The sequence below is a fragment of the Megascapheus bottae genome, chromosome 3, assembly GCF_031878675.1.
Source record: "Megascapheus bottae isolate mThoBot1 chromosome 3, mThoBot2.hap1, whole genome shotgun sequence".
NCBI classification, from domain to species: Eukaryota; Metazoa; Chordata; class Mammalia; order Rodentia; family Geomyidae; genus Megascapheus; species Megascapheus bottae.
The window spans coordinates 54,801,356-54,826,647 of record NC_143511.1 but is presented as its reverse complement, the minus strand read 5'-3'; the positions used below and the strand labels follow the sequence as shown (position 1 = coordinate 54,826,647).

Genomic DNA, 25,292 nt, shown 5'->3' with positions numbered 1-25,292 from the left:
TCATTATATGTCTTTTATTTCTATACCCTAGAGGTCCTTTCATTTAGCGTCATACTATATGGCCTTATGTATCAAGGTTTTGCTCTATTGCAGGTTCCCATGTTTCTATGACCTGCTTTCAGGAGAGGTAACTATCTTTAAAGTAACCATGGGCAATATAGTATTTCTGTTCCCTAAGATACAGATTGGATTGATTGTAAAACAAATATTCCTTCAGGACAAGAAACCTCATCAGAGGCAAATTCAAAGCAATGATCTAATATCATTGGGCACTCCTAAGAAAAACGCTAGTAACTTCATTGTTCCTTTTGGGCAAGTTTGTTTCTCTAAGGCTATCAGCCAGTATGATAAAGAAATTCATGACTATTGTCATGGGATTTGAGGCTGAGTGCCAGCGCACTGTCAGAATAAAACAAGCCTACAGGTACCATTCAAGAAAAAGTAAAGGCAGTGAGGGTTGCCAATGCAGGAATGGAACAGAAGTAAGAGATCTACACCTGAGTTATCTCAGGTGGGTTTCTGAGATTTAAAGCTATGTGTCACTAAGAAAAATAAATGCATTCTAAATTTGAAACTCTGATGCAAAGCTCTGCACATTTCAAAAAAACAGGAAGAACAAAAAGGAACTTTTCAAAAAACAGAAGAGGGCTGTCTCATTTCCTTTATTGGCATTTTCACGTCTCAATTCCTTTGCCTGATTTTGAAGTTCTTCTATGACCTCACTCTGAGCATACTACCCATTCTAGCCTAGGATGTCTGAGTAAAGAAAGCTAGAAGTCTAATAGTATAATAATCCACAGTAAAAATGCTTCATGAAATTAAAAAAGATCATCTTCCCCTCCCCTTCTTGCTGGGCAGAGCATACAGAGAAGTAAATAAAACAGATTCTGGAAGGTAAACAAAGCTGACCACTGAAGCCTTGAAGTCTCAAAATGCAATCTTTTTTCCAGCTGTCAACTGAACGTACAAAAGGGTAGGGAGATGTCAGTGAGCTGTGGAACTGCTTAGAAACTAACTTAAAGGCAAACTAGATTGGAACAAAATAACCAGGCAAAGGAAGAAGGAAAATCTCAAAGAAAACTAGAGTCAAAAATAGCAATTGTAAGGTCAACCAAGTGATATAAGGGTTGGAGGAGACCCTTAGGCATTTAGATGTGGATAGTTTTACATCTGTGTGACTCTGGAATTTATATACCAAATGATAGCACGCCATTTCCTAAAGGAATCTGTGCTGCCAGTCCTTCTTATCTTGAAAATTGTTATTTATAGTACAAAGAGAACACTAAGAATCATAAGAATTAAATTCTTATTCAGCCTAGATTTATACTAACTGTACTGGACCAATTGCATGAGTCATTACCTAGTTCCAAATTGAAAGATGGCAGGTCAGTAGCCATATGATAGTATTTCCCCTGTGGTAACTGGTAAGTGATCCAATGCAGAGCACTCTCCACTCTTTCTCGGACTATTCTATACACCCACCTACCCAGACACAGAGCTATTTGTACCAGCAAATCACTGGCCATGATCCAGGTTTATCACCTTTAGTTTCTCTGGCCTCTGGTTTATTAAGTTAAAATTACTATTAATTTCTTTTTAGAGTATGAAAGACTGTTTATAACCTGAATGAAGGTATAAAACATACATATAGCTAGTTGGTACCTATAGTTTAGCAGTACTTATTACTGAGAAGTATCAAATATGAATAGCCGTTATAAATTACATACCCTTTAAACATAGTTGTATCATATCAATCTCTATAGTATCAATAAGTATTAATATCAAACAAGTGTTCCAGGTGAAGTAGAGGATAAAGACTCGTGGTGAAAATACAGCCTTCTGGTCCTACAGGATTCACATCCACAAGGCAAGCCTTTAAAACTGTTCCTTAAAACTTTTGGAGTTGAAGAAAAGAAAGTCCAGTCTTAGCTACTTCCCTCACTGAGTTGGTATGACTAAATACAAACATGTCCAGCCCACATAACTGTGCAAATGCTTAAGGTTTTGACTGACAAAACAAGTGAATCTGGCCCAGTAAACCTTTACAAGCCAGTGTGCTATGGCCAGAAATTGACTTTGACAATAATTCCAAAGAAATTAAAAAGGTGTATAGCAGTCATTGAGAAGAAACTAGTGCTGGGAACAGAGGCTCATGCTTCTACTCCTAGCTACTCAAGAGGCTGAGATGTGAGGATCTCCGCTCAAAGCCAGCCCGGGCCCTAAAGTCTAGGAGACTCTTTCTCCAATTAATCACCAGAAAACCAGAAGTGGCCTGGTAGCTCAAGGGGAAGGGCAGTTAGCTTGAGCTGAAGAGCTCAGGGACAACACAAAGGCCCAGAGTTCAAGTCCCACAACCAACAAAAAAAAAAAGAAAAGAAACTAGTTCAGCACTAATAATGCATATCTGTAATCTTAGTTACTCAGGAGACTGAATCTGAGGCTTACAGTTAGTTTAAAGCCAGTCTGTACAGGAAAGTCTACAAGGTTCCTATCTCCAGTTAACCAACAAAAAAAACTGAATGTGGAGCTGTGGCTCAAATGGTAGAGAAGAGGAGGAAGAGGAGGAGAAGGAAGAGAAAGAGGAGGAGGAGGAGGAAGAGGAGGAGGAGGAGGAGGAGGAGAAGGAGGAGGAGGAGGAGGAGGAGGAGCAGGAGGAGGAGGAGGAGGAGCAGGAGGAGGAGGAGGAGGAGGAGGAGGAAAAGGAGGAAAAAAGCTCAAGGGGAGTGCCCAGAGAGGGAGGAGAGGAGAGAAAAGAAGGAACAAAGGAAGAAAGAAAGGGAAGGAAGGAAGGAAGGAAGGAAGGAAGGAAGGAAGGAAGGAAAGAGAAAGAGAGAGAATAGAAAATGGAGTGGGAGCCCAAATAGGTTAGTTTGCTAAGGCATTTGTGGTCTGGCTAGTCAATCCAAATGTATTTTTAATATTTCATTTTGATTTGTATAGTTCTTGCCCATGTGTTGCTCAGACATCATTTGAGGAGGAGACAAATGCAGGAAATAATTATTTCATGAGCAAAATAGAATGTATATTATTGAGTATCCTTATACCTAGATCTAAGTTGTGTACCAAGGGCATTATAGAATACCATAATGCAACATATGAATATATGATGTATGATCATTGGTAAAATATCCAGTAAGTCCAAAAGACAAAAAAAAAAAAAGAAAAAAAGCAGATTGGCTGGCATAAGAAAAGTCTTTCTAGGCTCAGCAACAATTAAACTGGATCATGAAGGGAGAGTAGGATATGAGGCACTGGAAAGGGGAAAAAGTGTCATATTAATAATAAAATCAACCAGCATTCATTGACTCCCAGGCACTGAGCTAAGTATTTTGTATGAATTAACTCAATCTCCTCTAATAAGCCTTGGAAGTGTGAAGATGCCCATTGTTACAGATGAGGAAACTGAGGTTCCAAGACATGAAGAAGCTTTTCCCAGGTCAATCAGCTAGATAGCAAGAGTCAGAATTCAAATCTAGGGTATTTGACTGAAGAACCAGCTTGAGGCAACTGCACTGCCCCCTGCAGAACACGGTGAGAGGAGGCACAGACAGCAAAGTGGTCCCTGAGGAGTGGACTGACCATCCTGAGAAGACTCAACACACAGGTATTTGGTCTGCCTCCTCTGCATCCTCTTTGGTGCACACCAGATGCTCACGCTTGCTTGACACATTTCCTTAGCAGCACAAAGGAGCAATAAGAAATTATTAAAGCTCTCCGAATCAAATCATCTAGTATGGCTAATATTTTGAGGTTTCATAAGGTATAAACATTTTGACAGAGGAGAAATCTCTTAAGTGCATCCACACAAATAAAGAAAACATAGAATAATGCAAGAATGAATGTGGGGATAGACTATCATGGGATATAAGATCATATTGTTCATTCATTAATTCTACCAACATTTTCTAATTAGCTCCTTTGTAGTGGTGAGTTTTCAAGGACACTGGACTCCAAAAGCTCAAAATTAAAAGATACAGTTTCTTATGCTTTATAAAAATGAAAAAAACCAGTTGGAAACCTAAATAATGCATTGATCAATGAATATTTATCTAGTCCCTACTGTGACAAAAGATGATATATTCCCATCCTCAAGGACCTCCAAGGACCTACCAACTAATAATCTCAACACCGTACAATGAGAAGTACTTACAGAAGAGCTGCAAACTAAAACATATGTCTGTGACCAAAGACAAAATTACATCTTAATCCAATCCATGTCCACAGAGTTCACTTGGAATGTGTTCCATCATCTTCTGTCTTGTTTAATTAAAGAGTTCCTCTCCCTAGACTCCAAGAACCAGGAAACATGATCTTTGGAAGAACTGTAAAGCTCTAGGAGTCTGACTCTCCTCCCCATCCCCAGGGCATTTTCCTGTATAGACAAGAAGAAAATAACACCTGAGATGCAGAATACCAAGTACAGTACTTAGATTTGGGAGTAAAATGGGTAATGTTCACTAAAGGCTGATTTTTTGACATGTCATCAAAAGAGAAATTATGCATTTATTCATAAGTAGGTTAAAGTCCCAATTTTGTAATATTGAAGAAATAGCTATAAGCCTTCAGCTAACTGCTAAATTCCAGTATGTCAATACTGGCTCACTAAAAGTCAGATTTTATTAACCAGAAAATGTAAATTCAAGTAATAATGTCCCAGCAGTTGGCTGGAGGTATAAAATTTTTTAAATCCTTATTTCAGAATGTTCAATTTTCCATGTATTTAGGAAAACTATTTCAAACCACAGCTCAGTGATCAAGGGAAGAATTACATCAGCAAGTACAATTTTTCCACTAAAATTACTATAAGAATGTCATCTTGGCGTTTACCTGTTTGTGTGACATTATGCCAATCACCTCCTCTTTCTGGAATTAGATTTTCTTATCTATAAAACAAGGGAATTGGACTAAGGGAAATGTCTTTATCCTTGGTAATTTAGCAATGCTAAAGACAGTGATTTAGAATTCTACTCACAGCAGTTTACAATTGTGGTCTAGGAATTGCAAATATTTAAACCTTAAATAACATGTTTAGGGAGTTGGTATTTATGAACTCTTTGGGGATTGAAGAATGATTCCAAGTCCCAATCTAACATAGAGGAAAATGGCCACAAACTTCATAGATGACTGCATGGGACAAGAGAAGCCAAGGGCATACAAAACTAGGTTTGTCTTGATCAAATCACCATTTTTATTAATTTTGAAACTTTATATTCAGAAAGGGATGTTATGGTCATAAGATGATCACAAGTCAAGCAAGTATTACAAATTCTATTTTTATTGTATTTTATTGTTGGGGTAATGTTTAGAAGAGTTACGGTTACATTTGTCAAGTAGTCAGTGCATTAATTCTCAAACATTGATAGCCCTTCTCATGTTTTTGTTCCCCTTTTCCCTACCCTCACCCCCTACGAATCATCTTCCCTTCCTTATTCACAAATTCTAAATGAAAAATTTTCTTACACCTTAATCTGCATTCATTTTTTAAAATGAAAAAAACGCCCTTATTCACAAATCCTTTGTGATATAGTTGTTTTTGTGTGATTATTTTCAGGTGTTTTTGAGACGGGAATCTCATTATGATTCCAACCTAGATTTGAACACTTAGCCCAAGTGATCCTCCTATTTCAACCTCCTAGGTTGCTGAAACCACAAGCTCTGCCGGGTCAGACTTGGTAACATGAACCTTAATATATGAAGAATTCAACAGGGGCCTACAAGAATAAACAAGTGCAGCCAAATCCAGGCTACAAAAAGCCAACATACAAAATCCTTACAGACCTTAAGCAACAACCTGAAAATGACGTAAAGAGCATTCCATTCTCAATATCATCATAAAGAAGAAAATAGGGATAACATTAACCAAACTAGCAGGACAGAGTAGCTCACACCTGTAATCCTAGCTACTCAGAAAGCTGAGATCTGAGGATCATGGCTCAAAGCCAGCCCAGGAACCAAAGTCCAGCGAGACTCTTATGTCCAATTAACAACCAGAAAACAGGAAATGGCTTGTGGCTCAAGGGCTAGGATGGTGGTCTTGAGCTAAAGAGCTCCAGGGCAATGCCCAGGCCCAGAGTTCAAGTCCCAGGACAGACAAAAAATTAATAATAACCAAACAAAAAGTGCAGTAATTATCCATAAAAAGTTATAAACCTTTGTTGAAAATTTAAATATTTAAATAAATAAAAAGATTCCTTACATTTATAGATTGGCAAACAATTAATTTATAGATTAATTTATAGATTCAACAAAAAACAATTTCACCTAGCTCTTTTGACAAGCTGATCCTAAAATCCTTCTTATTAAAATGGAAGAAAAAACCAGAAAAGACAAAATCATCTTGGAGAAATAAGAGACAAACTTGGAAGACTCATTCTTCCTAATTTCAAAACTCATTATAATGCCACAGGAATTGAAATAATATGAATCTGGCCTAAGGATCAACAGGCTGATCAGTGACATAAAATTTGATAGTACAGGAAAGATACATAAATATCTTAAGTCATCTACATTGTTTCTTTGGTAGTTATTGTTTCATCTTGACTGTTTCTCCAAAGAAACAAATGTCTTGAAAAACTGTGTAGAATGCAGTGAGCAGAATGAATACCGAAGGAAATCTATTACTCACTTTATCATATTCAATGTTGTCATAATCTAGATCTTGTTATCACAAATCTCCTCCCTGATTTCCCATGGTCCTCCATTATCCTCTTGGCTGCCCTTCCAAAGCAGTCCTCTGCTGCTGACAGCTCTACTTCTCTCATAAAGCACCATAGACATTCACTGGGCACCTTTGACTCGTATGCTCTTATCTAAGCCCTTCTAAGTCTTCTTCTGTGAACTGTATTTATCAGTGATTTCACCCTGCTGGTAGTAGTTGATAAAACTGACATTACAGAAGACCAGAAGGTTCTCCTTGCTGCACTGCCCCCAATTAATGAATTGGGGATAGTCATATTCTACTGCGTGAACTGAAAAAGCAGAGAAGAATGAAACGAAGGGAGAAGGAGAATGCATTGGGTTTCTGATTACTTTCCAGCCCCCACCAACCTAATTCCATCCAGAGGCCACACTATATCCACCTATTAGTTCCCTAGAATACCCCAAATCTTACAGTAATTTCCTCCTTCTCCAACAGTTACACCTTTGGAGGGTTATGTTTTAATTACTTTGTGTCACTATCTGTGACTTATTCAATACCAGTCACAAAGTGTATGCACATGAGGTACCTTACTCCAGAAATCCCTTCCTCCTTCCCCACAAAGCAGAACTCCCTACTGTGCTAATGCTAGGAACTCCTACAGTATTGCAGGTCTACATTTCTTCAGACAAATATGCCCTGGTTCATATTCCTATGGTTATCAACTTATATTTTTGTGGGAAAGGATGGATGTCTTTGGTATTATGCTCATCTCTACCCACCAAGCACCATAGAAGTAGACAGCTGTCAGCCTGTGATTCTTTTTAAAAGAGAGAGAGTGAATGAATGAACACCTTTTTACTCAATCTCTACTCGGGCTGATCTCTAAACTTCTCTCCTTCAGGCTGGTATTAAAGAAGTGGAGATTTTATCAGCCAATTTACCAGTGAACCATGAGCCATGTAGACAGACAAATAGGATAATTGTGGCCCAAAAATCTTACTTCAAGGCCAGAATACCATTTGGTTGTCAATATCGATCACGTTTAATTAGAGAATTGCCAAATCTCTGCTTTTCTCAGCGTTGTGTGGGCATCACCTAAAAGCACAGGGATGACAAGCTGTTCTGAGCATCTGCAGTGTTTATGCAATAAACATGTTTCATATGAGAGAATGTGTGCCTGCTTTGAACTGGACCACAGCCTTTTCAAATTTCATCTCTTTTTCCTTTAGGAACTTTCTCTTCAGTAGTTACAATGAAGCAACTATTAATGATAGCTCCTACAGTTATTAAAATTATGTTTATTTTAATTCATACCAAGAGGATGAGAAATTGCAGAATGGACTTAGAATAAGGTTTAAGAAATAATCTCAGTAGAAATAGAAGAGTTACTTGAGGTACATTGTGCATTTGTGATGCGGGTTATTAACCTGTCAGGTACAGCAATCCCTTCCAAGCATCCCTTTGGTCTTTAATGGCCCTATCAGAGCCCTTTCTAGAAGGAAAGCAAGCTCTAATCACTATGTTTTATGGTATACACTCAGTTGCTCAAATAGCAGGTGACAGTCACTGTGTGGCTTGCCATTTGAGCCATCTATATTTATGTTGATCCACCATCAGAATTGGAGGGAAAAAAAATCTGTCACTCTGCAGTAATAGTTAGAAGAAGGTTAGGTGGCACAAAAGGCAAGTGTTCATTTTGTTGCTATCTATAATTAGAAGTGGTTGTTTAGCAGTAAGCAATTTGCTCATCGTAGATTCTAGGCTTAGACATATGTACCGAGTTACTGGTAAATAAAATTTATATGTGAATCAGTCAATCAAAAATAGACAAGAATGGGGACCAGGAGTTTGGCCTAGTGGTAGAGTGCCTGCCTAGCATGCACGAAGACCCAGGTTCGATTCCTAGGTACCACATACATAGAAAAGGCCAGAAGTGGTGTGGTGGCTCAGGGTAGAACACTAGCCTTGAGGAAAGTCCAAGGACAGTGCTCAGGCCCTGAACTCAAGCCCAGGACTGGCAAAAAAAAAATAGACAAGAATGAAAACTCATAGCATTTTTCTGGCTGTGATCATCAATAAGATATGCTTAAATTATGAACTGGGAAGAATTCTCTCATATTTCATGATTCACTAATACTAACACAAATAAATAGATTGTTAATCTTTTATAGCTTGAAAGTTACCTTTCACCTAAGTCTCATAAAATTAATGACATTTTGAGACACTTGAAGGAGAATCCTTCTTTAACTTGGTTGATTATTTGTAACCCTTAGGATGGGAAACATAGAAAAGCGAAAACAAATAATAATTTAAGCAGTTTAATACTATGATCCTGAGACAAGTAATTTTTATATTCTGTCACCTTTTGATATGTAGTTATACAAGTGTGATTAAAATTTATATTTAAAATATATTTAGTACTATACCACTACACTGTTTTATAATATGCTTTCTTCTTTATTTTCAGTTTACAATGTAGTACAATTATGTATCTGATCTAGAATTTAGAAAATTCTTCAAATAAAGGGCCAGAGAGTAAATTTTGTAGGCTTTATAGGCCATGCAGTCTTTGTCAAACTAATTTCTGCAGGACAAGGGAAAGATCATAGATAAGATGTAAATAAATGAAGCAAGACATATAAATTCATACAGTTTTAACAGAACTCTTATAAATTACCAGTAAAAATTGTATTGCATTTATTCTAAAATTTTATGTGCATGCAAAGGGAATCAAAGAGATAAAACAATTTTTATAGCAAAAACACAAATGAGAAAAGTCTTAAAGTATACTTAAAGCTAAAATAATCAAAATCATGTGGTACTGTTAGAAAGTAAATGCAAAGAGAATAGACAGAATCACCCAGATATATGCCCACTTCCTGTTGACATAGATACACCAGTAATTCAGAGAAGAAACAGCATTTTTAACAAATTTTACTAGAGTGATTGGACATCAGTAGGCAAAAACTATGAATCTCAATCTACACCATATATTTCATGCATGTAGAGATTAACTCAAAGGGGTCATAAATTTAAATGTATTAAAAGATTATAAAACTTTTAGGGCAAAAATGTTTTTGACCTAGAGCTTACTAAGAACTCCTTGGATATAAAACCAAAAGCACATTCAAAAAAGAAGAAAATGAATAAATTTCACTTAAAACTGTGAACTTTTGCTTTGTAAAAGACCTAATTAAGTAGATGAAAAGAAATGGGGTGCCAGTGGCTTATTCCTATTATACCAGCTATTCAGGACGCTATTCAGCTATTCAGATCTGAGGTCTCAATTCAAAGCCAGTTCAGGCAGACAAATCAATGGGACTCTTATCTCCAATTAACAAGCAAAATGCTAGAACTTAAGGCATGGCTTAAGTACAAGAGTACCAACCTTGAATGAAAAAGCCATGTGAGAAATTAAGCCATGTGAGGTCCTAAATTAATTCAAGCCCCACTACTTGCACACACATCCAAAAAAAAAGATTAAAAGACAGAAACTAGGGATTTGCAGGCCATATACCTGACAAAAAGTCACATGACTAGATATTACTACAGACCTAAAATAATAACTAAGTAAAAAGGTAATAATAAAGCCAAAATAAAAATCTCATGAAGATGAACAGAAACTAGATTTTCTATATTTTGTTTAAGAGATTATAAAAATGATACCATTATGCATTGTTTTCTTGAATGATAGACCTACACTTATTGTCAAATTACAATCTAGACATTTATGTCCCAAAATAAAGTTATATCCATATGAAATTAATGTACCTTCTATCTGGCGAATATAATGTAACCCTTCTATTAATTACAAAAAAAACAATAAAGTTATATCCATATGAAAACCAACGAATAGACATAGCAGCATTATTTGTGATAGACAAAATCCATTACCATTGATAAACATCCTTCAACAAATAAAAAGTTGAACAAAATGAGGTACATATTTTCCAAAAAGTACTACTTGGCATTTAAAAAAATTGGAACTACTAGATGATTGGAAGAGGATGGAGGAGGGAAATGGGGACAAAAACATGAGAAGGGGTATCAATGTGTGAGAAGTAATGCACCTACTACTTGGCAAATGTAACTGTATCCCCTCTATACATTACCCTGACAATAAAAAGTAAAATAATTGGAACTACTGATGAGTAAAATGTCATAGACACTTCTCAATGATAATATGCTGAGTGAAAGACAAGAAAATATTAGTCATATTCATTCACTAGCCAAAGTATGGAAATAACCCAGATGTCTCTCAGTGGATGAATAGATCAAAAATATGATATATATTTATATATATTTTTATTCATCCATTGGAAAAATGAGATTACATCATTTGCAAAGAAATGTGTGAACCCAAGGAAAGTTATATCAAGAGAAGTAAGTCAGCCCAAAGGCAAACATGTATATATGGCCATTAGATCTAACATAAATGTACAAGTAAACACATGTGGGATTGTATGCAAGTGTACACAAATATATTAACTGAGTATGGTATTTTCAGGGCAGAATTCAGTGTAATTTCTTAGGAAAATGAACTTATAATCCAATAGAATGAGTATCAGGAAACATATTGGAAATGTAGTCCACATTTTGGGAGGGAGTTAGGAGAAAGTGGGAGAAAACATCGGAAGGGATAATAATGTTCTAGAAGTAATCTGAGTAACTTACTAATGTAACTGTAACCAGTCTACACATTACTTGGATAATAAAATAAAAGAAAATGAAAAGTAAGAGACTGGGCAGTCGAAGATAGCAGGTTAGGTGACTGCAGAGAGGAAGAAGAAAGAATACAGTCCTAATTTTCAGTGCACCTCCCATCAAACTAAGAAAATAGAGGGGAGGATTTGGGTTGGGAGAGATTAAAGAGGTTGCAATGATGAAGATGCATAGTGCTCATAAAGTGACATACTCAATGCTAACTTCTTTCTACAATTACATAAAGATAATAAAATATAAGTTTAAAAAGAGAAAACAAGATGTATTATATTGCTTCATTCATATTTCATTTCAAAAATGACAATATTAATCATAGAGAATGAATTAGTGGTTTTGAGCAAGTTTTAGAGAGAAGAGACAACATAAGAGATTTAGTGAAGAGTTCTGTATCTTGATTATAGTTGTGAGCTGAAAAATATACATACAGTACTAATGTCAATTCCCTGGTGTCATACTGTACTATACTTATGTAAGATGTAACCCATGGAAGGAAATCAGGAAAAAAATGACTTTCTGTACTACCTTTGTAACGATAAATCTGTAAATCAATAAGTATTCCAGAACAAAAAATTAATAAACAAATAAATCAAGTAATATATTATTTAGCCATGCTTTGGCTGAAATTTACTAGTTCTTGATCTACATCAATTTATATGTTTGATAACATTTTATTAGCTCTACAATGTCATTCTTTGAATATAAAATTTAGTTCAACCTATTCCCTGGTTTTTTAATTTTTCTCTTTCAAAAATCAAGATATAGAATATTTTAGGTGTTCTTATTCATCTATAATTATCTCTTTAGAATTAATATGAAAAATGAACATCAGATGTATACATACCAGGAATGCACAATCATGCCTCAGTATTAGTATCAGTAATTAGTTTCAGTCACCCCCCCCAACACGTACACACACACACTCCTCAGAGAGGTTGGCTGAGATTCTATCTACTCAAGATGCTGAGATCTAAGAATCTCAATTTAAACCAGTCTGGGAAAGATTAAACCTCGAAACTCTTAAACTCCAATTACCAGGAAAAAGCTGTAAATGAAAGTATGGCTTAAGTAGTACCGTGCTAACCTTGATTAAAAAAAAAAAAGCAGCAGCAGAGAAAAAGTTACAAACCTAGAATTCAAGCCCCAGTAATCAGGCTTTCTCTCTCTCTCTCTCTCTCTCTCTCTCTCTCTCTCTCTCTCTCTCTCTCTCTCTCTCTCTCTCTCTCTCTCTCTCTCATACACATACACACACACACAGACACACACACACACACACACACAATATCAACAGCCTGCACATCTTTTCATATACATTAGATCAGTTCTAGATTACTAAGAACACCTAATACACGATAAATATCATGTAAATAGCATTATGCTATCATTTCTGGAGGATAATAACAAGTGAAAACTTCAAATCTGTTCAGTACACATTTTTTTTTCAGCTAATTTTGGTTTCCAGTTGGTAGAGTCTGTGATGCAAAACTAGCAGATAAGGACAGATGACTGTACCTCCAACCTCTACTTCCTTCAGGGACTGTCAGACAGACTAGAATAGCTATGATTTTAAAACTTTGTAGCTTTTAAAAATACTTTTACATCACCTAATTTTTTAATTTGAAATATCTTTGAAAAGCTTTCTTAAACCCACTGTGGTAACTGTGGTGTAATTGAATTCTATCTAAACTCCAGTAAGTACTTAATTTCCATATTCCTGATCTGACTTCTGTGGCTGAGATTTAAAATGTGATTCTGATTGTCATCAAAACTCCTTTTCAGCAGCATGAATCTATTCCTTATGCATAAGACATTGTTGCATTAACACACAATTAGTTATCCATACAGTTAGTTAGATTTATTTTGAGTCAGATTGTTTTTAAGAAAGGTCAGAAAGCATGGATGAGATTGACATGAATGCAAAAAAGAACTTATTTCTGTGCCATGAGCACTGTAAATGATTATTAAGGAAGACTATGGGGTGGTATGACATCTAACCTAGAAATGTGGAGAAGGCACTCTATACAGACGCTAGGATACAAGCCTGTTGCTAACTTGACTGTGGTTTGAGCTGAACTTCTCCAAGCCTCTGTTTCTTTATCTGTAGCAAAAGCAGCTGCACTGAAAGCAAGATAAATTTCCTTTATGCTTGGAAGTTCTGTAATTCTCGTAATGTAGTTGATCTACACTTTCAATAGCCAAACCAAGGCAGTGAAATTTGTCTAGGAAATGGCCATACCATCTAGTCCAGATCCCTTTCCATGGACTTCAGTCTGCCGCATTTCCTTTCCAACCCTGACTCTTCTCCCTCCTCTGCAGGAGAGGTTCACTAGACTGGACCACAGCTGGACCAAGTCAACATTCTGCATCTTATTCTCATATACTATCACTACATGTTCAGGGAAGTTCAACTGCAGAGATCAATGGATAGTGACTGAAGCACGAATTAAAAAGACCAATCCAGCCAGGCAAGGAATGCTTGGAATCCTACTCAGGAGGCTGAGATCTGAGGATCACAGTTCAAAGCCAGCCTGGGCACTAAAGAATGTGAAACTCTTTTCTCCAATTAACCACTAGAAAACCGGAAGTAGGACTGTGGCTTCAGGGGTAGGGTAGTAGCCTTGAACTGAAGAGCTCAGGGACAGTGCCCAGGCCCAGTTCAAGCCCCATGACCAACAATAAATAAATAAAAAATAAGCAAACAAGCAAGCAAACAAACTCCCAATCCATCTCACTAAGAGCTGTTGTTTTTTTTTTTTCCTTCAGATCAGGCACTACCTTGCAATCCAAAAAGCCTCAGTACCCTTTGGGAATTCTTTCAGGACAGGACGGGACAGGAATTAAGTTCTCTTCCTATTTTATTGAAGTAGTATTATATAGAATGTTCCCAATTGTATGTTTTATATTACTAATATTTCATTTGAGGAGGAAAGTTCATGTGGACTTATTTTTATTTACTTATTTATTTATTTTATGGGTGTGCCAGTCCTGGGGCTTGAACTCAGGTCCTGGATACTGTGTGCCTGAGTTTTTGTGATCAAGGCTAGAACTCCATACCACTTGAGCCACAGGTTCACTGCCAGCATTTTTTTGCGGGGGAGGATAAAGAATTAAAGAAGATACTTCATATTATTATGCTATACTATAAATCTAAAAATGTATATATAGCAGAACTATGGTAAATGTTCAACAAATGTTTCATTATTCCTTCTCGTAATATCTAAGATAATCACAGAATGGAGTCTTAGGATCTCAAGACACTCTTGGTTTGTGAAAATTATACAGCTGCTATTGTACAAATTTAACTTCCAGGCAAATATACACAAAGTTGCAGCTCAAGTAACATAACTATGTTTTTTGTTCTCCTGCACTTGCATCTCCTGAGCCAGTGGGTCATGACATGTGAAAGTAAGGGTCTTTATTGAGGGAGAAAGAATTTACTAAAGCACACCTAGAAGAGTACTGAAGAATAGCCAGCTATTCTCTTAGCCAGTGATTTTCAGGGGGTCACTTGGCTACTTTTCATTCAGGGAATAGATAAGAACAGTTAAAGTTACCCGTCTTAACACGAGAAACAGCAATGCATAATCAAGAGGGAAGAAGACAATCCAGAAAAAAAAATAAGAGCAGGAAACTTAGGTGAGTAAAACACATCAAACAAGTAGCCTCAGTCTTAGGAAGCAGCCTCTAGATGTTTATTGGGTTGGGTGCAATGTGAGTTTGACTACCTCTGACCTTTTTTATAGCAGATCGAAGAAACAATAATAGAAATGGAAAGCTAGATTGAGTGACACCTGCTAACCACAAGGTATTGACAGAGAAATAGACATGAAGTTTTCTCCATGTGTTCACAAAAGCTCGAAGACAGCCGATACCATTCTGACATACACAACTACTGCAGAGGCAGCAGATCAAGGCTCTTTGTTAATTTTTTATTGTAATTAATAGAAGGGTTACATTATATTCACCAGATAGAAGGTACATTACTTCACAAATATTGATACCCTTTCTCATATCGTGGTCCCCTTCCCTACCCCCCACCTCCCGCACAACTCACACAACTTGTTTTCCCCCTACCCTCTCCTATTTCAAATAACTAATTAAGCATATATAAAATATATCAGATAACAAGGTGAAATAGTGTAACAATATGAGATAACCAAGGGACAGCAAAAGAGATGAGAGATAACATAGTACATTAATGACAACAATCACTTATTATATGGCTTTTGTTTCTTTATCCTGGAAGTCCTTACATTTGTCATACTATATGGCCTTATTTATCTAGATTTTGTTCTATTTTTAATCTCTGCTAGGAGAGCCCAAGGTTTCTACTGATTATGTCAGATGAGGGAAACCGTTGAGCCTATGTTCCTTTGAATCTGGCTAACTTCACTTAATATGATTTTTTTCTAAGTCTTTCCATTTCCTTACAAATGGGGCAATATCGTTCTTTCTGACAGCAACATAGAATTCCATTGTGTATCAATACCACATCTTGTTGATCCATTCATCAACTGAGGAACCAGATCAAGACTCGTAAACAAAGCATTAGTCTTCACCTATCAATATTGCCAGGAGCTGTGCCTCTACAGAAGCACAATGTGATGTCTCAGACACAGGACTAGATAGAATGTCCTGAATGTAGACATGCATATGATATAGCCTGTGATGTGGGATAGGTACACGCGACCTACCAGACATCTCATTTCAACCTCTGTGGACTCAACCAAGTGTTGAACAAAAGTATTTTTTTAGGAAAAACAATCCCAGAAATAGCCCAAATGCAAAACTTGAATTTGACTCATGGCAAAGCAGTTTGCTGAGACCACGCAAATAAATCATGTGTAGGCTTGCCCTGCTGTAGCCTCCCACCATTTCACAGCACTTCAGCCTGTCAGACACTCAGCGTTTCAGCGTCGTTTGCCTAGAAAACAATCTCACTCAAGTACTAGTAATTAGGCTAACACTGGTTGCACCTGTACTGAAAAGTTTGACTTATTTTCCTAGTTCTGATTAACTAAATATACAATGTAACAACTATTTCATAGCATCTACATTGCATTAGGTATTATAAGTAACTAACAGTGATTTTAAGTTTATAAAAAATGTGGAAATATTATTCAACAATACTGTGACACTTCATACAACAGATTGAACATCCATGGATGATGTTCCCCACAGGCATCTGGAACCAGGCTCTCACAGGTACTAGGGGATGATGGCACTCACTAATTTGAGCTTGCAAGAAGACATGACATAAAGATATCAGCATTCAGTGCAGCACTACTGAAGATAAGGCTCAAGCTCACAAAGGAAAGTGGGTCTGATGGCTGCGGTGGGGTATGCCTACAATCTCAACATTTGGGAGGCTGAGGCAAAAGGATGTTAAATTTGAGGCAACCTACGCTCCATAGCAAGACTTTCTCAGAAAGCTAAAGCTAGGAAACAAGTACATTCGTACAATTGAAAGAAATGAAATTAAAACAAGTTAACTAAGCTAAAATAACTTCAGTTATTATTAATAAAGTAAAATAAGTAAAATAACTTAACTGTAGATATAAAGGCCAAAATGTCTTTTCCTAAGAGATAAGTACCAAATGGCAGCACAGCTTACATTTAGATGACTTCTGGTGGAGAGGCCTGATTTATGGAGAATGTCTATTCTGCACATTTCTTGATTAGACAGTCAGCTGAAACCTTAAAATTTTAAATTTCAATGCCTAGTGTTAGGAAAAGATTTCCAGAATGCCTTCTTTTCTTGTCAAGTACATATGTGCTGTCTCACCTAGCCCAGACCTTAAATCTTAGCTCTCCTAATCGCTTCAATATCTTCTACCCCCCCATCAACAGAAGTGCTTGTGGTTGAGGGCATGGCCCCTTCTCTTCCTTTCCATTTGTACAGAAGAACAAAATACACATTTTAGACCTCAATTATAAGCTTTCCTGCTTGACCCTGGCTTTGAAACCACAAAATGATCCTGCTCTTTGTTTCATGTTTCTCTTTTTAGAAAGAACAAATGAGATTCAATTGGTAGGAACATATGATGGGGAAAAAAGAATTGGAGTGAAAACTGAAACTGCCTCAAGCACCAGATGCCAAAAGAACAAACCTGGTTAATGATTTCTCTTTTAAATATATCGCATGCTTTCTAGCAATGAAAATAGCAGCAGGAAAACAGGCAAGGTAGATATGTCATAACGTCCACCCACTTAGAAAGATATTGCATTCTAATGGGACTGGGGGTGGAAGAATAGCAGAAAGAGAAATTCAAGTAATATTTGAACTCCAACTAGGGCCCAACACCACTGTGTATATTTGAAATGTTAATTCATTTTCTCTAACCCCAGGAACACATTTGGAATTTGGTGGAAATTTCATTCTGTCTCAGTATGAACACTGGGAATTATTAGTCACCCATAAGGAAAGCCTTTTCATTCTGTTCAAGATGAATTTCTACTGAAGATGGGGTGTCAGGAACACCCAAGACTAGCTCCAGTTGGAGATCTGTTAGGAGGACTCATGTAACACAGATGAAGTTGTGCCAGTTGTGCCATGGCTAAGATTTCTCCAATAAAACAGTAAAGATAAACAACTAGAACATAAGAGGGAAGGGCTGGTGGGTTGTGGAAGAGTCCCGATGCAAGTTTTCTTATACTTTTACCTTTTGGCCATGGTTCTGCCCAAAGAAACCAGTAGAGACTCAAAGCCAGTTACTCATATAGCTACTAGATACTTAGTGCCTACTAAAGATCCAGACATCAGTTTTCAATCTATGGTGTATTATTCCCACACTGAGCCAGTCTTTCATCAGTTAACTGTTGGTGAGGAATCTGCTGACACCCATGTTTGCAAATGTTAGCTGAAGGCCACCTTGAACACAGGCCTTTCTCAAGAAAGCTGTTGCAGATATGCAATGTGAACTCTGATTCTGTAAGGATTACATCGTAAGACATGGCCTCCATGTAAATACCTCATCCGTATCTATGCCCACGTCCAAATTTATAGGAATAACAAGCAAAATACACCAAGAAAAAGTAGAAGGAGAGCAAAGCCTACAAAATAATCTCCACAGAAACACAACAATGGCCGCGCAATGGCTCACACATGCAATCCTAGCTATTCAGGAGGCTGAGATCTGAGGATCCAGGTTCAAAGCCAGCCCAGGCACTAAAAAAGTTCATGAGACTCTTATCTCCAGTTAATTATCAGAAAAGCAGAAATGGTGCTGTAGTGAAGCGTAGTGAGCTGAAGAGCTCAGTAACAGCGCCCACACCCAGAGTTCAATTCTCTCAACCGTTAAAAAAAAAAGAAAGCAACATAACCACCATTTTGAGAAGGCAAGTGGCACCGAAACATAGTATATATCTGGAGTAAAACCCTGAAGAACAAGACGGTATTTGAAAGGACTAAAGCATGGAGTTATAAATTGATTTATGGAACATTTAGACATCCCGTGGAACTATCTTTTTTTTTAGATAGACTTGTAAATAAAAAGTTGGATACTTCTTGAGTTGAAAATACTGGTTTGGTGGGTGTCATGCCAAAGATGTTTGTTCAGATAGAACCTAGGCAGAATTAAATAAAACTCTAAATTTCACCAAATGAGTAATACCTGCTTGGTTTCAGAATTATTTGAGTTTAGATTTATTAAACCAGTAGCTTCAAATGCAGTCCTGTCTAATAGAACTCCTCTGACAATGGAAATATCCTTGCTGTGTAATATAGTAAATAATTAGCCACACGTATGTTACTGCTAAGTACTTAACATATTTCCAGTATAACTGAAGACCTGCTTATTGTATATTTTATTTTATTTTGTCTTGATTTAAATAGGTATGTATGTAGCTAGTGGCTTTTGTTTTGGAAATGTGTTTTCTAGTGGGTGTATGTTCTTCTCTACTATTATCACAGAGCTGCTTTAAAAATATTTTGACAGACCAATTGCTCCTGAGGGGCTGTGGATATATATATGTGGGTGTGGATATGTGCATATGTCTCTATCTGTCCTTTGGCAGAGGAAACAGCATCATTTGAAATATAATCATCAGAGAAATTCCAGGCCTACTTTGGATCACCCTAATTTGGCTTATTATCTTGTATATTAGCTTGTATCTTATATATACAATCTATTGTCTTATATAACGAGATTTCACATTTGTAACTTGACTTATCAAAAAAATCCATAACCATACCTCATCCATTGAAATGGAGAGGCTGAAGAAAAATCTTTGAATATCCAGTAACTCAGCAGTCCATCACTGAATGAGTTCCATTTCTCTTTCTTAACAAAGGAAAAGAAAAGAAGAATTGTAGAGGTAGCCATGAGCAGAGATGCCTAGCAGAGCCTGTATTATGTATAAAAGATAGGTCAAGTTATAGTATTTTTCACTTTTAGGAAATAGGATAAAAACTATTTTCTTCAGGAATATGTATTGTTGTAAAGCAAAAGACACCATGATGGTTTGAAATGTTAGTCTAGATTATAAGGCTGAAAGGGGAACAGCACTCACTTGTTCATGATCTTTATAATGTGTACCAAATGTTTCCAGTTATCAAACAATGGATGTTATAAAAATGGAATCACTGCCTTCAAATAATTATGATCATGAACTGGTGCTTGATATTAATGCATGGTATTCCTGACTGAAATTTTCAAGATACAATTTTGCTTATGATGACATTTACTAAGATTATGGTTCACAAATTTTTCTATGACATAAATAATAATACTTATTCATCTTTCCGAATCAAAAATAGATAAGGGTTAGGCACAATATACTGTCCTGGGATGAATCCTAAAACAGAAATAAGACCTGAGTATATAAACTGGAAGATCTGAATAAAGTCTGAAGTTTAGCTTTTAAAGCAGTTAATATCGTAGTTTTAATAAGAACATCACAGTCAGGATCAGTGGAACCTAACTGAAGAATACATATTAATTCTCTATTCTATCTTTGAAACCTCTCTGTAAATCTACAATTATCCAAACATTGAAAGTATATTTAAAAAATAGGCATGTGCCTTGTATACTGGCATTCTACTATAATCCCAGCTCTCCCAGAGCTTGAGGTGGAGGCAGAAGGGACTGAGTCCAAGGCCAACCTGTTTTATGTAATGAGGCTCTGTCTCAACTCCACTCTTAGGAGATAGACATGGAAGATTAAGATTAAGCTTTTGCAAGCTCTCTTCCATTTACCTGGCAATCAGCTAAGTGGAGCTGGGCACCAGCCTTTCCCAGGAGATGGGCCTGGCCTTGATTTCCTCTGGAGTTTCTAATGATTCCTCTAAGTATCTGCCTTGAGGCCCAAACTATCCCCTAATGTTTGTCCACAAGGACACTTTTCACATTTGCTCCATAAGAATTTACACCAAAGAGTTGAAATCCTATCCCTGTACCCTTTCCTCAGGGTGTGCCACCTGCCACTAAATACACCATTGTGAAAGGATAGGTCACTCAGAGACACCAAAGGGAACAAGTTTTCTCTCATGTGCACAAGTGAGATCTAAAATACACCACAACATACTAAATTATACAAGACTGCAAACGTATTTATACACAGTGAGTCCAAAAGAAGATACTTTTAGGGAAGGAACACCAAGGGCAATGTCTCTGTACCTCTGGTCTTAAAAAATAGTATTTATTAAAATGAATTCAAAAACAGAGAAAGGATAGGTTATCAGGCATCTGCTGATCATCTGTCCTGTAACAGATGGATACATTTACAAATTATACTAATGCCAGCACACCTTATTTTTGGATTTTCTCTTTTGAGAATACCATATTTCCTTACCAATCCCTCGAAGAAAGTGAGGGGTGGACAGGCTGCTGCACAGAACATAAGATTTGAATATGGAAAGCTAAAACTAAAAGAACAGCTCAATTCATTTTCAAATCCAAACAATCTGGAAATTGTCATTCTAATTTTGATAATTCTAAGTCAGGCAAACAAGGGTTTGAATAAAACTATTGACTTATTCTTAGGAGAGGATCACAAAGGCTCAATAGCTGTGTACATGTGACCAGGTAAAATGATGTTTGTCAAAACGAACTCCAATGAATGGAGAAAAAAGAGGGGTTTTTAAAATTATTTTCTTTCTCTCTCTCTTTTGTGGTGGATTTTTGTCGGCATCTTTTGTCTTTTTTTAATATTTTTATTGTAATTAATAAAAGGGTTACATGATATTTGCCAGATAGAAGGTGTACCTTTTGTCTTATATGTAAGTCTATCCATTTGGGGCAGGTAAGGGAGATTCACAGAAACGGTGGGACAAACAGTGAACAAAGGCCACAGTGATTCTCACTAGATACTATGTTGAAATTGCTCTGTACAACTTGTGAGGGAGGGGGGTCCAGAGGGAAAAACTGGGAGTGAACAGGGGAAGAGGTGAGACTGTTCAAAAAGAGATGTGCTCACTAACTGACGTATGGAAACGTAAACCCTCTGCAGACTACATTTACAATCAAAACTAAAAGATTAAGTCATACTGTGTATGACTTTCATCCCTTTAAATCCAAAACCAAAAAAGGATTCACTTAGATGAAGCAAAATTTTCAGAGACAGCGCAATGTATTTTAAATGCCTAGTATATTTTGGGAAGCAACTATATGATTATGACTAGAAAACAACTGAATTTTCATGCTTAAGTTTAGAGGTTAGTAGGGGAAAGTCACTTGAAAGAAGAAAACTTCAACTTTCCATAGATGCCTATAGAAAGCTTTCACTTTCCACAGATATTGCTAATGAGGAGCAGGGCTTGCCGCCACAATTTCAAAGACGGCTGGAAATTTTTACACATTGGCATAGGCAAGCCTATTCAAGACCTTCTCACATCGTGAACAGGCTTTTAAATAATGTGCGAAAATCTTGAATTTGTAATACACTTAGTACTCTCACATGACAAATAAGGAAAGAAAAATCAATTCCCACTCTAAGAATGAAAAAGTCATCCTGCAGAAGCAATATTCCAATTGAATGAACAGTTTCAAATTTGAGCAACTGGCATTTTGGAAGCACATATTTATATTCCTTGAAGAAATTCAGGGCTCAAGGTTTCTTTAGCTTCCTATCTATGGATTTCTTTGGAGCCGAGGATAAGAAAGAAGAAAAGTGGTTCATGACAAAGTTCTCTGCTGCTCAGGCATTCCATAGCTCTGTGATTGTTCTTTTACTCATTGATCCTTATCACACCAAGAAGACTTCTGTTTTCTTGATGATCTAGTAGCATTATTTTAGCTTGCCTAAGATAATTTACTTTTAAAAAAAAGATATAGAGAAGTACTTTAAAAAAAAGAGAAAAGGATATAGAGATGCACTTCCAACATTTGATAAAAATGTGACCATGGTCTTTATTGCCTGTGGTTACAAGTTAAATTATTTGACAATGTATAGAAATTAACTTCAGAGGACTGTCAAAAATAATCAGGAGGTGCAGGATTGCAGAAAGAAGTCCTAACATAGACATGAAAACTCCTTATTAGTTGAGCAATAATATGAAGAGAAAAAAAAATAAAAGAAATTCATTTCTGTATAAAGGAACAGAATAAAAGAACCTGGTAAATTTCTCAAATATTTTTATTCTTCTAGAAAATGTTCAGCCTTATTGGGACTGCATTAAACTGCAGAGCTTCTGTGTGGCAAAGGACATAGCTAGCAAGTTAAATAAAAAGCCCACAGAGTGGGAGAATATCTTCACTAGCCATACAATATACAAGGTCCTCACATCTAGAATATACCCACAGCTCAAAAAACTGAATGTCTCAAAACCAAATCTTTAAAAAAAACAACCATCCCATTAAAAGGTGGACTAAAGACTTAAAGAGAGACTTCGCTGAAGATGAAGTAAGAATGGCTTATAGACGCATGAAGACTCAACCTGTCTGGCCATAAAAGAAATGCAAATCAAAACAACTTTGAGATTCCACCTCACTCCAGTTAGAATGGCCATGATCAGGAAATCCAATAACAACATATGCTGGCGGGGAAGTGTCCAGTCAGGATCCTAGGATCCCTACTACACTGTTGATGGAAGTGTAAACTTGTTCAAGCACTCTGGAAAGCAGTATGGTGGTTCCTCGAAAGACTAAACACAGAACTCCCTATGATCCAGCAATCCCACTCCTTGGCATTTAGCCACATGTCCAGGAACAAGGACATACTAAATCCACTAGCACAATGATGTTCATTACAACATTATTTACTACAGCTAAGGTATGGAACCAACCCAAATGCCCCTCTGTAGATGATTGGATCAAAAAGATGTGGGATTTATACACAATGGAATTCTATGCTGCTGTCAGAAAGAATGACATCGCCCCATTCATCAGGAAATGGAAAGACTTGAAAAAAATCATATTAAGTGAAGTAGGACTGACCCAAAGGAACATAGGCTCCATGGTTTCCGTCATTTGTAATAATTAGTACACATCTAGGACTCTCCTAGCAGAAAATTACAGTAGCTCAAAACCTACCTACTTATGGTCATATAGGATGAGACTAAGTGAAATGAACTCTAGGATATGGAAACAAGAGCTTTATCTTGTGTGATTGTTTTTCTTAATGTACTATGTTATTTCTCTTCTCTTTATTGCCCTTTGATTAATCCCATATTGTTATTGTATCTGACTTTTTTACCTGGTAGATTGTATACGCATTTATTTGTTTATTTGAAATAGGGAAGGGAAGGGCGGAGGCACGCAAGTGCGCAGGCACCGCCAGGGGTTTTAGGCGAGCAAGGGGAATCTTGGCCATTCTCATTCCGCGCTCCATCCCTAGTTTGTCGCCATGGCTGCCTACAAACTGGTGCTGATCCCGCACTGTGAGAGCTCACGGAACCTGGAGAACCGCTTTAGCGGCTGGTACGATGCAGACCTGAGCCCGGTGGGCCAGGAGGAGGCAAAGTGCAGCGGGCAGGCTCTGCGAGAGCCTGGCTATGAATTCGACATCTGCTTCACCTCAGTGCAGAAAAGAGCTATTAGGACTCTCTGAACAGTGCTCGATGCCATTGACCAGATGTGGTTGCCAGTGGTGAGGACTTGGCGCCTCAATGAGCGGCACTAAGTGGGTATGGCTGGCCTCAATAAAGCAGAAACTGCTGCTAAGCCTGGTGAGGCCCAGGTGAAGATCTGGAGACGCTCCTATGACGTCCCACCACCTCCAATGGAGCCTGACCATCCCTTCTATAGCAACGTCAGTAAGGATCGCAGGTAGGAAGACCTCACTGAAGATCAGCTACCCTCCTGTGAGAGCCTGAAAGATACTATTGCCAGAGCACTGCCCTTCTGGAATGAAGAAATTGTCCCTCAGATCAAAGAGGGCAAAAGGGTTCTGATTGCAGCCCATGGCAATAGCCTCCGGGGCATTATCAAGCATCTGGAAGGTCTCTCCGAAGAAGCCATCATGGAGCTGAACTTACCAAGTGGTATTCCCATAGTCTATGAGCTAGACAAGAACCTGAAGCCCATCAAGCCCATGCAGTTCCTGGGGGACAAAGAGACCGTGCGAAAAGCCATGCAAGCTGTGGCTGCCCAGGGCAAGGCCAAGAAGTGAAGGCGAGCAGGCTGACTGCTACCCCTCAAACACCTTCCCTGCCCACTCATTCCTCTGCACATCACACTGACCTCTTCTATCTTAAGTTGTAGGTAGCTGCAGATGGGGACCAATGGCTCCCATTTTCATTTTTAGTATTGTCTCTTGCACCCACTCCTTTCATAGAATCTAGTCAGAATGGCACCTTTGGGATATAGGTTTGCAGCCTAAAGCTCAGGAAGGCTCCTTTTAATTCAGGAGGGTTGAGTGATAATAATTTCAGTTTTTTCTAGTGCTTTGTTTACTAAGGACCTGCTTGAATGAACTGTGGTTAGGCAGGAACCCTGCCATGGCATGACCAATGCGAAGCCAGAGTTCATTGTGAGCCAGGCCTGGCTCCTAAGCT

At 37.5% G+C, this 25,292-nt stretch overlaps 1 pseudogene; it reads left to right on the top strand.

Moving 5' to 3' along the window:
• Positions 1–24,142: 24,142 nt before the first annotated feature.
• On the top strand, positions 24,143–25,056 carry LOC150065513 (phosphoglycerate mutase 1 pseudogene; annotated as a pseudogene).
• Positions 25,057–25,292: the final 236 nt, after the last annotated feature.